Source organism: Stomoxys calcitrans, chromosome 3 (assembly GCF_963082655.1).
Source record: "Stomoxys calcitrans chromosome 3, idStoCalc2.1, whole genome shotgun sequence".
NCBI lineage: Eukaryota > Metazoa > Arthropoda > Insecta > Diptera > Muscidae > Stomoxys > Stomoxys calcitrans.
In genome coordinates, this window is record NC_081554.1 from 71,044,413 (window position 1) to 71,058,651 (window position 14,239).

A 14,239-nucleotide genomic window follows, 5' to 3' on the forward strand; every position below is an offset into this window, starting at 1 on the left:
GAGAGCAACACTAACACAAATGATGTCTGTTAACTGCCAAAACCAAATTTAGGCATTTCTAAAGTGAAAATATATCTTGGCATTTGGTACAATAAACATATCTTTTACGCAATCAATAATCATCCCAACATATTACCCTTCGTTTCCGTTCAAGTCATGATCACCATCATGGTCTATAATCACCCTTAAAGTCGATCAATTTCTATTACAATAACTATGTTAATGCTACCCAACTATCAACCGCCAGCTTGCATGTTTGTCCATCACCAAAACCCAGAAACCATTGTTTGGACATATGCAAATCCACATTCTAATAAGTGGAGATCATTTATTTTAATTACTCTTCCCTCCCATTGGATATGGTCACAAACTATTGAATGGCATGAGAAAGTCTAGAGTATGAATTGTTCTAAATATACGCTGAACATTCTTGGGCCATTGTGTGTCATTGGAAAGGCAGCTGTATGTATGTACAATACTTGTGAAAGAGACCCAAATTGAATGTGGCACTATGTAAATATGGATGCGAAAATATTGTTGTTGTGGTTTAGTAGCAAAATTTGCTATACATTTGATAAGTATGCACAATTTGTACTTCTTCATAAATCACTCTCTCCTCCATTGTACTCCTATGGGATTGTGTGATTTTGAACAAATGTGATATTTATAGAACTAAATTGCAATCTTATCCAGTTTAGTGAGGGTTAAAAATGGGAAACGTTTAAGCTTGAGGAATTTTATGCAGGCCAGTTACGGTTTCCACGAATGTTTGTGAATGCGATGCATAGGTTGATACTCCGATATTCATGTGATTTTCATTACGTTTTCTTTCGTCGGCAACACTTAAACAGTTGTAGCAGAAATTGCCTAATTACATGCGCCAACCGTATATTTAAGTCAATTCATTTTGATATCCAAATGTGGGACCAAGTATTTGGGGACCGACGCTCCCCCAAAACACCCCCAAAGAGGACAAGTTTGCCGGCCATTGCAATATGGGGATCAAATGAAAGGAATTTATGGTTAGAAAACGAATTTGATATCCAATTTTGGGGCCAAGTCTTTAGGAGACGCCTCATCCCATAAACTTCCCTTCAACCAATGGCAATATGGGGATCAAATAAATAGTATTTGAGAGTAGAGCACAATGCCGACATTTTTTCAGGGCTAAGTAGAAGAAACCTCTTCCCTTCCTTCCAGGTTTCCTATCGTCGCCTCGATTATACCGCGATGGTATGAGCTGCTCTCATCCTTAATCCATTCTCCCATAGCCTCAAGTCTCATAGCCGCAGGGGCTGCCTCACTCTTAATTTGTATGTCAATGGGTCGGATATCTAGAATAGTCTTCAGTACCCTAATCGGCTTGGTCTCGCTCCGCCTATGCCAAGACAAAATGTTCTCTGAACTTGTTGTATAGTGCTTATGTTGCACTTTTCTCCATAGCAGTCCACCAAACTACTGAGGCGTAAGTAAGTATTGGTCTTATCACGCTCCTGTAAAGCCAGTGGACTATCCTCGGATCCAGGCCCCATTTCGAGCCTACAGCCCGTCTACATAGTGCCCAACATCTGAGATCTTTCTCTGTACGCTCCTGAATGTGACACTTCCAATTCAGTTTCCTGTCCTAGATCACACGTTGTCAGATATCGAAGTCGTCTTATTGAGGAAGCGTGGTGAGTTAAATTGGCCCACCTTCGTCTTCCTCGTGAATAAGTCTTTTCTGGGTTAGCATTGAATCCTCGGGGTCTAGCCCAGTCATATGCAAGACCCTCTCGGCCCTTCGGATCCTTACCCGTTAGAAGTATTATAACATCGCCTGCATAGCAGCGGATTCAAATCCTTCTTCAGTCAGCATCCGTTATAGTTCATTTATGGTGGTCACCCATAGGAGTGGAGATAAAATGCCCCCTTGTGGCGTGCCCTGTGCCACTTTCTCCCTTATATTTATGCCATTGGACACACATTTTATCCACCTGTTTCTTAGCATATGGTTTATCCAGTCTCTAAGGAACAGGTCCACCCGGTACAGTTCTAAAGATTGGATCAATGTGTCAGTCCGCACATTGTTAAAAGCCCCCTCGATGTCAATGCATTCCGCCAGTGTGTACGTTTTGGCATAGAAGGATTCTTTTATTTTATGCACAACCTCGTGCAGGGCAGTCTCCACCAAGCTTCCCTTGACATAGGGATGCTGTTTGTATTTTAGCAGTTCGCTGGATGTCATACTCTTTATCATGGTGTCAACAATACGTTCCATGGTTTTGAGTAGCTTATGGGTCTGTATGGCTTTGGTGTCGCATAACTTGCCTTGCCGGGCTTAGGTATAAACACCACCCTTGCCTCCTGCCAGGCTATCGAGTATATGCAAGTCTCAGGCAGGCTGTCAAAAATTTTTGCCAGACGAGGCTCCATATAGTCCGCCTCTTTCTGTAGTATCGCCGGAAATATTCCATCGGGTCCTGGTGACTTAAATGGTTTGAAGCTCTTCAAGGAGCTTTTAAAAGCCGCAATTTTCGTCCGAAGTGGCTGAAACTTTGCTCATAGTGTTATGTTATGACTTGCAATGACTGTATCAAGCGCGGTCGAAATCTTTCAAGAACCTGATATAGATCCCAATAAACCGATCTCCTCATTTGACTTCTTGAGCCCCTGGAAGCTGCAATTTTCGTCCGGTTGGGCTGACATTGAGCATGTAGAGTTCTGTTATGTCTTCAAACAACTGTGCCAAGTACGGTCCAAATCGATCTATAACCTGATATAGCTCCCATACAAACCGTTCTCCCGATTTGACTCTTTGAGCCCCTGAGAGCCGCAGTTTTTGTCCGTTTTGGCTGAAATTTTACATGCGGTGTTCTGTTACGACTTCCAATAACTGTGCTTAATACACTCCAAATAAGTCTATAACCTGATAGACTGATTTGGACTGTACAACCGGTCTCTCGATCATTTTTGTTCGGCTATATCAGATTGTAGACCAATTTATACCGTACTTGTTACAGATGTTGGAAGTCATTACAGAACACCACATGCAAAATAGGCCAAAAATTGCGGAGCCATAAGAAAATCGTTCCTGCCAATTTCGAGAGAATCGGTGATCAAATGACCATTTTATTGCATTATTACTGCAAATCGGACGAATATACCCAAATCTGAAACGATTTTCAATAGGCCTTTTCTCTAGGCCGAAAAACATGCCTGTACCAAATTTGAAGACGATTGGATGAAAATTGCGACCTGTAGTTAGCACAAATTAACATGGGTAGACAAACATACAGATGGACAAGCAGACGGACAGACAGACAGACGGACATAGCTAAATCGAATCAGAAAGTGATTCTGAGTCGATCGGTATACTATATCTCTTTATTGTGGGTGTTACAACCAAATGCACTCAGTTATAATATCCTGTACCTCAGTAGTGTTGTAGGGTATAAAAATGAAAATCAAACCACAAATGCCTTCGCAAAAACTAAATTGAAGTCGATTATCTCCAAAACCAGTGCAGATATTGTCGACCTCAAGCAGACTTTTTGGTAGGGATTTTCGAGCAATATCCAGTAAAAAAAATCAGACCACAAATGAAGATTTGGCAGCCCGAAAATTTTTTCGAAATCCCGAGGTAGCCAACTCAAGGGGCCAGCCAAAAGGCACCCGGACAACCTTGGGCCTTGCGCAGGATCTCGTTAACACCTTAGCTCTAACCATTTTTTTGATTTTTTCCAACTGTGCTATGGGGCTCTCAAGTTTCAGTTTATATATAAATAAAATTCAATTTGTGTTTGTTAGTTTGTAGGTTTGTTTGTTTGTTCCGTATAGATTCAAAAACGGCTGAACCGATTACCTTGAAATTTTCACAGGTCGTGTAGTTTGGTCTGGAAGGAAACATAGGCTATATAATTTTTTGATATCGGGAGGGGGCGGACCCTCCCCCTTACCACAAAAGTACTACCCAAAAATAAAAATGGAGCGATCGGGACAATATGGGATTCAAATGATGGGTATTCAAAAGTAGAGTACAAATTTCATAATAAAAGTTGGGTCCAAGTACCCGGGGGGCCGCCCCAGCCCAAAAACGCCTTAAAATAGGTTTATTTGACGATAATGACAATATGGGACTCAAATGAAAGGTATTCGGGAGTAGATTACGAATATGGTGAGGAAGAAGAAATATGCTTTGTAATTTGTTGATATCGGAAAATCGGGAGGGTTCGCCCCTCCCCGTTACCCCAAAAATACCACACAAAATCACAAGTGGACCGATAAAGCCAATATGGATATCAAATGAAAGGTATTAAAGAGTGGAATACGAACATGGTATTAAAAATTAGGTCCAAGTACCCAGGAAGTCACCCTAACCCCAAAATGTCTAAAAACAGAAAAATTGGTCGTCCATATCAATATGGGGCTTAAATGAAAGGCATTCGGGAGTAGATTACGAATCTGGCGTACAAAATCAGATTGTAGTGTAGAGCGTCACCCCACCCCCTAAAAACTCCCCAATTGGGCATATGATCCATCATGACTATATGAGACTCGGTTTGTTCGTTTGTTCCGTAGAATCAAAAAAGGAAACATAGGTTATATGATTTTTAGAAATTGAATGGTGGCTAACCATTATGACAGTATTACATTAAAATTTGCGTTCAAGTAAAGGTGGCTCTTTTCCTCGTAAAAATGTGTCGAATAGATTTATTGACCCATTATGGCAATATGGGACTCAAATGAAAGGTATTTGAGAGTAGAAAACGTATTTGATATCCAATTTCAGGGGTACGCCCGAAATTACCCCTTAAACTGAACTTCAATTCTGACTATAGCAATGTGGAACTCAAATCAACGATATTTGGGAGTAAAAAACGAATTTGATATCTATTTTCCGGTGCCGGTGTCCTCCCCAGCCCAAAAACACCCTCCAAACTGTACATACTTACCGACCATGACAAAATGGGGTTGAAAGTAAAGGGAATTGGGAGTGGACATGAATTTGATATCCATATTTGAGTCGAAAGTCTCCCCTAAAAAGCACTTTTCATTACCCTAATTTCAAAAATACCAGATTTCGGAGATTGGTAATGCGATTAGATCGAAATTTTTTGCACTCTTACAATCTCCAAAAAAGCATGGTTTCTATTGTTGGGGACGGGTGCCGCGGGGACAGCCCAATACCCGCCAAATGGATATATAGACCAATCACGACAATAAAGAGCCATGTGTTTGGGGAGCCGTCCCACCCCAAAATACCTCCCTTTTATATAAAAGCTATTTGGGGTGGACATTTTTTTGATTTTCGGTAAATTTGTATTCATTTTTGGGACAAAGTCCCTGGGGTCCACCCCACCTTCAAACACAACTTATTTATCGATCATGCCATTATGGGACTCATACGAAATGTTCCTGAAGGTAGAGCACGAATCTTATATTTATTTTGATGGCCAAGTGACCACCCCCGAAATACCCCCTAAACCCGAAATATTTACAAATACGGTAATATGGGGCTCAAAAGAAAGTCATTTGGGAGTAGAGTAAAAATTTGACCAGGAACCGAGTAGGGGCAAAATTTTCCTACATCAATGAGTGCTTTCCGATTCAAATTGAGTTTATCTACGATAAGGGGCTTTTATTATAGCCGAGTCCGTACGGTGTGCCGCAGTGCGACACTTCTTTGGGGAGAAGTTTTTACATGACGATGCATGGTATGGTACCTTGCAAATGTCGACAGCATTAAGAGGGGATAACCCCCGCTTTAAATTTTGGATTCGAACGCAAGCGTTCAGCGCCATAGGCGGATATAGGCTATAGTAGCAAGATATCCACATTCAGGGCGATGTATCCCCATCCTAAATAGATATTAGAGAGTTAAAGAAGGCGCAGCGGAGCGGGCCCTGTCGAGCTAGTCTTATATATAAAAATCAATTTGTGTTTGTTTGTTTGTTTGTATGTTGGTATGTTCCTTATAGACTCAGAAACGGCTGAACCGCTTTTCTTGAAATTTTCACCGATGGTACATATTGACCCCGTGGTTAAAATAGGCTACTACATTTTTTGATATCTGAAGGGGAGCGGACCCTCCCCCTTACCGTAATTTTCAGAAACCCCAGATCTCGGAGATGGGTGGTGCGATTTAAGCGAAATTTTGTGTGCACTCATATAGTACCCTAAAAATAAAAATTTGGTATCCAAATTTCGGATGGGGTACCTAGGGGAGCTGTCCCACCCTAAAACCCACGAAACATATATTTACACCAATCACGACAATATGGGATTCAAATGAAAGGTATTTAGGATAAGAAAACGTATCTAATATCCAATTGTCGGACCAAGTGCTAGGCGGATCACCCCAACCCCCAAAACACCCCTAAATCAGACATATTTACCGACCATGGCAATATGGGACTCTAATGAAAGGTATTTACGAGAATACGAATGTGATATCCAAAAGTGGAACAAGGTTTCTGGGGGTCCACCCCTTCCCTAAAACACCCCCAACACAGGACTTATTTACTGACCATGGTAATATGGGGCTTAAATAAAAAGTATTTGAGTGTAGAATTAGAATCTGATATCCAAATATGGGACCAAGTGTTTGGGGGGCCACCTCTTCCCAAAAACATCCCCCAAAGGGGACAAATTTACGACCATAGCAATATGGGGCTTAAATGAAAGGTTTTTGGGAGTAAAGCACGAATCTGATATCAATATTCGGGAAAAGTGTCTATGGAGCAACCCCAACCCCACAACTAGGAACTAGGAAGTATTTGCTGACTATTGCAATATGAGCCTCAAATAAGAGGATTTTTAGAGTAGAATACGAATTTCAAGGCCATCTCACTGAGTGGCCGCCCATCCCCCCAAAACACCCCCCAAGCCGGTCATGTTGACGACTATGGAAATATGGGGCTCCAATTAAAGGTATGTGGGAGTAGCCCACATATCTGATTTCAATATTAGGGACCAACTGTCTAGCGGAAGTCCCACCACCATAACAACCCCCAAATAGGATGCATTTGCTCACCAAGACAATTTGGGTTTTAAAGAGAGTGGAAGTAAATATTCATAGTTTTTAGGGCCAATACCCCAAACCGGACACATTTGCTGACTTTTGCAATAAGGAGTTTAAATGAGATTAGAAAACGAAAAAACGGGAGTAGAATACGAATTTGATATCCAAATGTAGGACCATGTATTTAGGCCGCCACCCATTTCCCAAAACACCCCCAAAGGAAAAAAAATTTTCGTCCATGCCAATATGAGGCTCAAATGAAAGGTACTTGAGATTAGAAAACGAATTTGATAACCTATGGGGGACGCCTCATCCTGTAAACTCCCCTTAAGCCAATGGCAATATGGGGTTTAAATAAATGGTAGTTGAGAGAAGAGCACGATGCTGATATTTCTTCAGGGCCAAGTATCTGGGGGACCACCTCTCCCGCGAAAACACCACTAATTCAGACATCATGAGAATATCGGGATGAAATTAAGTATTTTAAGAATGGAGTACACCTTTTATCCAAACTTAAATTAGTAGATCAATAAAGATCATATGGGATTCAGATAAAGGCACTTGTATTGTTAAACTGTTAGTCCAGCGATATACGATTTCCGTAGCATGGTATTTAACTAAAATATCTGTAATTGTCGAAAATAAATATTCCAAGGAAACTTTTGTTCCATATACAGTAAAAGAAGGCGCAGCGGAGCGGGCCCAGTCCATCTAGTACTTTATATTATGACATTTTTGGAAAAGGAATTTTTTAATATTTTAACAATGGTAAGAAGTACAAAATAGGGTTTTCCCACACCATGAAAATAGGCCCAGGGGTTTTTGACAAACACCACTATTTACAACATTTCGACATCCTAACATAGCATTTACATGCGATTGCTGGCGGCGAAATGGCTTAATGTAATGTTTATTTACACTATGCAAAGTATTTTGATTTTTTAAATTAAGATGTTAATATTCATTTCATTATTTACCTTATTTTCATTCAATTAAAAACAAACAAAAACTCACCCACCATATAGGGGAGAAAATCAGCGGACACTTTTACCTTAAGTGGTTCCCACAACATGGGATGATGACAGCAGCAAAAAATAAAAGACATCACCAGCATCAGCGACGTCGATGGCGACAACAACAACAACAACATACGAAATGCGCTTATAATAAGCAATTTGTGATGCGGTCTTTAAAAAGTGATAGAGGCGATAATTTCCAACATAAATAATGTAAAAAGCTTTTAAAGCTAAAATAGAAAAAAAAAAACTCCAAAGAGTGCCTCTTAAAGCTGACAAAATATTTGACTTTTCGAGAATAAATTACTTTGTAAATAAATTGAGGGAGAGAAAAAAAAAACACAACAACAAAGAAAATTTTAACAAAACTGGTCTTGTGGTGAGACTCTTGTGCTAACATTACAAAACAAACGACCACACGCACTTGTCCGACATAGGATGACACCAGGCTGCAGCAGACCCGCAAAACAAAAGCCAAATAGTTCGAATGATGCTGCTGCCCATGATGAAGAAGATGTTTGGAAAGCTCTTAACCAAATGACCCATATACACCATGCCCATGGAGGCACTCAAACATTCTTACGAAACTATGACCCCTTTCGGGAATTCATACAAAATTAAAAGGCAAATACCATTCAGTGTCCAATCGCTTTTTGGGAATAGGGGAGGGGGGGGTGGGTATTTTTAAATTTTCCCTCTAATACCACGAAATATTTTGTTTTATTTTAAATGTTGCGATGTATTGACATATATCATATCTCAGAATGCATATCCATTTTTTTTTTTATTTGCTTCACTCATACAGAGAATGTTGATTGGGCGAAGACATTTCGAATTACTGTTACATCCATTTATGAACTGATCTATGACCCCCACACCACAAGAGATTTTTTTTTCATGAATTTTATATTTTATCATCTTTGTAGCTTGCTGAAAGTGTTTCGATTGCATTTGCCATGATTGACTCCCCCTCATTTAAATTATTAACAAATTAACTCATTAATTTCTGGGGTCTAGCCACTCTATGCTATGGGGATTTCACAAATGTTAAATAACCCAGCAAACTTTTTCCCACTGCTAGTGATCGATCACGTCATAAAGGGTACTGGCAAACAGAAGAAGTTTCAGTGAAATTTTAAATTTCTATCCCGTACAGAGCAATCGCCTTTTATTTATATAAAACAAGATGAGGTGGTCCCCCGGTGGTGAGGTGGTCCCCCAGATACTTGGGGCCCTGATAAAATATTAGCATCGTGCTCTTCTCTCAAATAACATTTATTTAAACCCTATATTGCCATTGGCTTAAGAGGAGTTTACAAGATGTGGCGTCCCCCCAACACATGGCCTCAAAATAGGTTATCAAATTCGTTTTCTAATCTCAAATACCTTTCATTTGAGCCACATATTGGCATGGTCGAAAATTCTTTTGCCCTAATGCCCTAAATACATGGTCCTACATTTGGATATCAAATTCGTGTTCTACTCCCAAATACCTTTATTTGAGCCCCATATTGCGATGGTGATTAAAAAATTGCTGTTTGTGGGGTATTTTGGGAAAGGGGTAGACCCCTAGAAAATTGGTCCCGCAAATGGGTATCAATTCTTGCTCTACCCCCCAATACCTTTCATTTAAGCTCCATATTGACGTGGTGGGTAAATATGCCCGATTTAGGGGTGTTTGGCGATTGGGGTGGTCTCCTAAACACTAAGCCCGGAAAATATATCAGCAACGTGCTCTATTCTCATATATCAATATATCATTTATTTGAACCCCATATTGCCATTGCCCTTAAAATTAGATATCAAATTCATTCTCTAATCTCATTTAAACTCCTTATTGCAGAAGTCAGCATATATGTCCGGTTGGGGTATTGGCCCTAAAAACTAAGAATATTTAGTTCCACTCTCTTTAAGACCCAAATTGTCTTGATGAGCAAATACGTCCTATTTGGGGGTTGTTACGGTGGTGGGAATTCCCCTAATATTGATATCAGATACGTGGTCTACTCCAACATACCTTTAATATGAGCCCCATATTTTATAGTCACAAAACATGACCGGCTTGGGGGTGTTTTGGGGGATGGGCGGCCACTCAGTGAGTTGGTCTTAAAAATATATATCGGATTCGTGTTCCACTCTATAAACCCCTCTTATTTGAGTCTCATATTGCAAAAGTCAGCAAATACATACTATTTGGGTGATGTTTTTTTTTGGGGGGGGGGGAGTGTGGTCCCATAGACACTTTTCCCGAATATTGATATCAGATTCGCGCTTTACTCCCAAAGACCTTTCATTTGAGCCCCATATTGCTATTTTCGTAAATTTGTCCCCTTGGGGGATGTGTTTGGTGAGGGGCGGCCCCCCAAACACTTGGTCCCATATTTGGACATCAAATTCGAATTCTATACTTAAATACTTTTTATTTAATTCCCATATTCCCATGGTCAGTAGACAAGTCCTGTTTGGGGAAGGGGTGGACCCCAGAAACGTGGTTCCACATTTCGATATTAGATTCGTATTCTACTCGCAAATACCTTTCATTTGAGTCCCATATTGCCATGGTCGCTAAATATGTCCGATTTAGGGGTATTTTGGGACTTGGGGTGGTCCCCCTAACACTTTGTCCGACAATTGGATATCAGATACGTGTTCTTATCCTAAATACCTTTTATTTGAATCCCATATTGTCGTGATTGATCTAAATATGTTTGGTAGGTTTTAGGGTGGGGCAGCTCCCCTAGGTACCCCATCCGGTAGTACCTAGGGTAACGGTAGGAACTAGAAAGTTTCTTCGTTCTTCTGTTCCTGTGGAATTACAATGAACGAAAACGTCTAAGTGAGTCTGATATCAGACTGCCACTTAAACTTAACGTAATTCGTGGTGGGATAACTGGGGGGACCGTCCCATCTAAACGAATGGACATCCCCGTCCAGCACAATATCAGACTCAAACTAAAGGTATTTGGGAGTAGAAAATGAATCTGGACAATATGAGACTCAAATGAAAGGTATTTCAAAGTGAATCAAAACTTGATATCCACTTTTGGCAACAAGTGCCTTGGTGTCCACCCTACCTCAAAACACCCTTACTCAGGACATATTTGCCGTACATGGCAATATGGGGCTCAAATGACAGGTACTGCGAAGTGCATCACGAAACTGATATCTATTTTCAGGGCCAAGTGTCTTGGTGGCCACCCCACCCCTATTACAGCCCCAAATAAGACTTATTTACTGACCTTGACCTTATTACTGACAATATGAGACTCAAATGAAAGGTATTTAAGAGTGAACCAAAACTTGATATCCACTTTTGGTAACAAGTGCCTGGGTGTCCACCCACCCTCAGAACACCCCCTTCTCAGGACATATTTGCCAAACATGGCAATATGGGGCTCAAATGACAGGTACTGCGAAGTGTATCGCAAAACTGATATCTATTTTCAGGGCCAAGTGTCTTGGTGGCCACCCCACCCCTATTACAGCCCCAAATAAGACTTATTTACTGACCTTGGCATTATGGGACCCAAATAAAAGGATTTTTAGAGTAGAACACGATTTGGATATTCACATAAGAGGTGAAATGTTTTAGTGGTCATCCCAATATCCCATCCTGTGGTGATAGGTATAAAAAAGCAAAATTGCCCACTATTCCACTAAGGAACTGCAGGGATTCTTCCTCATATCGCATCGTCCTATTCAGGTTTTACCTCAACGATAAGGGTGACACCACTTGGTATAGAAGTTTTATATAGTAAAGACCTCACGTCTTCGCCAGTATTAGGATGGGAACCACAGCCTCTTAACTTTTTCGTACCCAAGCCTTCGGCATCCTAGAAGGACATGCTTACATCTGCAACACAGTGGCCTTCTGTTCAAAATCTTCTCTTGTATTTTTGTAAATTGTAATCGAAACACATACTCAAGTTGTTCACTGGGCTTAGGGCATATAAAGAGCGCACTGTTATTTGCCCTGCATGTTTTATAGAATTTAAAGGGGGTGCTAAAATATTTATTTTTAACTAATACTCTTTTTCAAACAGAATTGTTTTCTATTAATCAAATTTATATGTTTGTGTTTCATGTTCTGCAAATATGTGGCATGTACATAAGTGAGTGTTTCCATGGCATCAAAAGTATTTTGTCCGTCCTTCGAATTTGTTGTCCCTATTATTTGGCGCAGACACTCTTTAGAAGTTGCATCAAAAGCGGAGCAGAGAGCACACAAAGTGTTAATTGAAAGTGGCAATTAAATGATATGACACAACAACTGTTCCTTCTTCCCAATGATGCTCTCGATATTTTTACACTTGAATCACAAGCACTTGAATGCTGGAATGGTGAAATTGTTTTGGATGCTGTTTATTCTTTGCATTTAATATCACTTTGCCCTCCCCTCTGGCCTAGGCAGGCAGGCAGGCAGGCAGGCGTATCATAGCTAGAGCTATCATCGTCACCATCCTCGAAATCATCACCCATACGACCAAAAACTTACCAGACCAACACAGGACAGGGGCCTTAGCGCTCTTACACAATATGAAGTTGAAGTTTTAATTGTGCATATCATACGTGGTGGTGTTGGTGTTGTTGTTGATGTTGCATTGTTTATCTTTTGCTGTTGATGCTCGTCGCATTGTTATTTCTGTTGCTGCTGCTGTTGTTATTGTCTTGTAATGTGGCATGTTCCCCGTATTTGGGGTGCAGTTCTCCTCCTCAGTCTTTTATAGCAGCAAGGCGATTCGACATCTGAGTATGTTCCCATATAAAATATGCACTTTCCACTTCTAAAGGGGTGTTTAACAAATTGCATTTTATTATGTCCCCCGGAATATTTTGTCGCAAAAAAATCAAACCAGCCATTTTAAAATGGGTTTTTATGGGACTTTAAATTTTTTGGATTTAAATTGTTCGAAGGAATTTATATTGAGTTCGTGCTTACCATTATCATCAGTTTGGGTTATAAGGTAAAAGTGCCTTTGATTCGAAAATCTTTTGGACGATAAGAAGTTTCGACTCCTTTAGGTTGCCAGGCACTGATGATGTATCACTGGTTGAATTACAAGCTGTGTCCGATTGATACGGAAACTCTCCACTGGACAACGAGGCGCTTGAAGATGTTGTCTCTGCTTTGCATTCGTCGGAGGTTAATGGGGAAATTGTATCTGAGTCGAAAATCCTTTGGACGATAAGAAGTTTCGACTCATTTAGGTTGCCAGGCACTGATGATGTATCACCGGTTGAATTACAAGCTGTGTCCGATAGATAAGAAAACTCTCCACCGGACAACGAGGCGTTTGAAGATGTTGTCTTTGCTTTGCATTCGTCGGAGGTTAATGGGGAAATTGTGTCTGGGTCGAAAATCCTTTGGACGATAAGAAGTTTCGACTCCTTAAGGTGACCAGGCACTGATGATGTATCACCGGTTGAATTACAAGCTATGTCTAATAGAGAGGATAACTCTCCAACGGGCAATCCGGAGCCAGTAGTGTTTGTCACTTATATGCAATCGTCGGAGGTTATTGGGGAAATTGTGTCTGAGTCGAAAATCCTTTGAACGATAAGAAGTTTCGACTCCTTTAGGTCGCAAGGGCTTGATGATGAACCACCGATTGAATTACAAGCTGTGTCCGATAGATAAGAAAACTCTCCACTGGACAACGTGGCTCTTGAAAATGTTGTCTGTTTGCATTCGTCGGAGGTTAATGGGGAAATTGTGTCTGAGTCGAAAATCCTTTGGACGATAAGAAGTTTCGACTCATTTAGGTTGCCAGGCACTGATGATGTATCACCGGTTGAATTACAAGCTGTGTCCGATAGATAAGAAAACTCTCCACCGGACAACGAGGCGTTTGAAGATGTTGTCTCTGCTTTGCATTCGTCGGAGGTAAATGGGGAAATTGTGTTTGGGTCGAAAATCCTTTGGACTATAAAAAGTTTCGACTCCTTAAGGTGACCAGGCACTGATGATGTATCACCGGTTGAATTACAAGCTTTGTCCGAGAGACACATATACTCTTCTTATATCAGCATGTCGTATACACCTGCTGAATGGAGCGACACATTTGTCATTTTCACTCCAAAGGCAGGATACCTTACCAGGAGAAGACAAAAGATTTTCGTCCTATTAGTCTGTCACCCTATATGGCAGCTATATGCAAATCTTGATCTATTTAGGCCAAACTGAAGAAGGCTGTCGATGGGCCTAACACAACTCACTGTACCA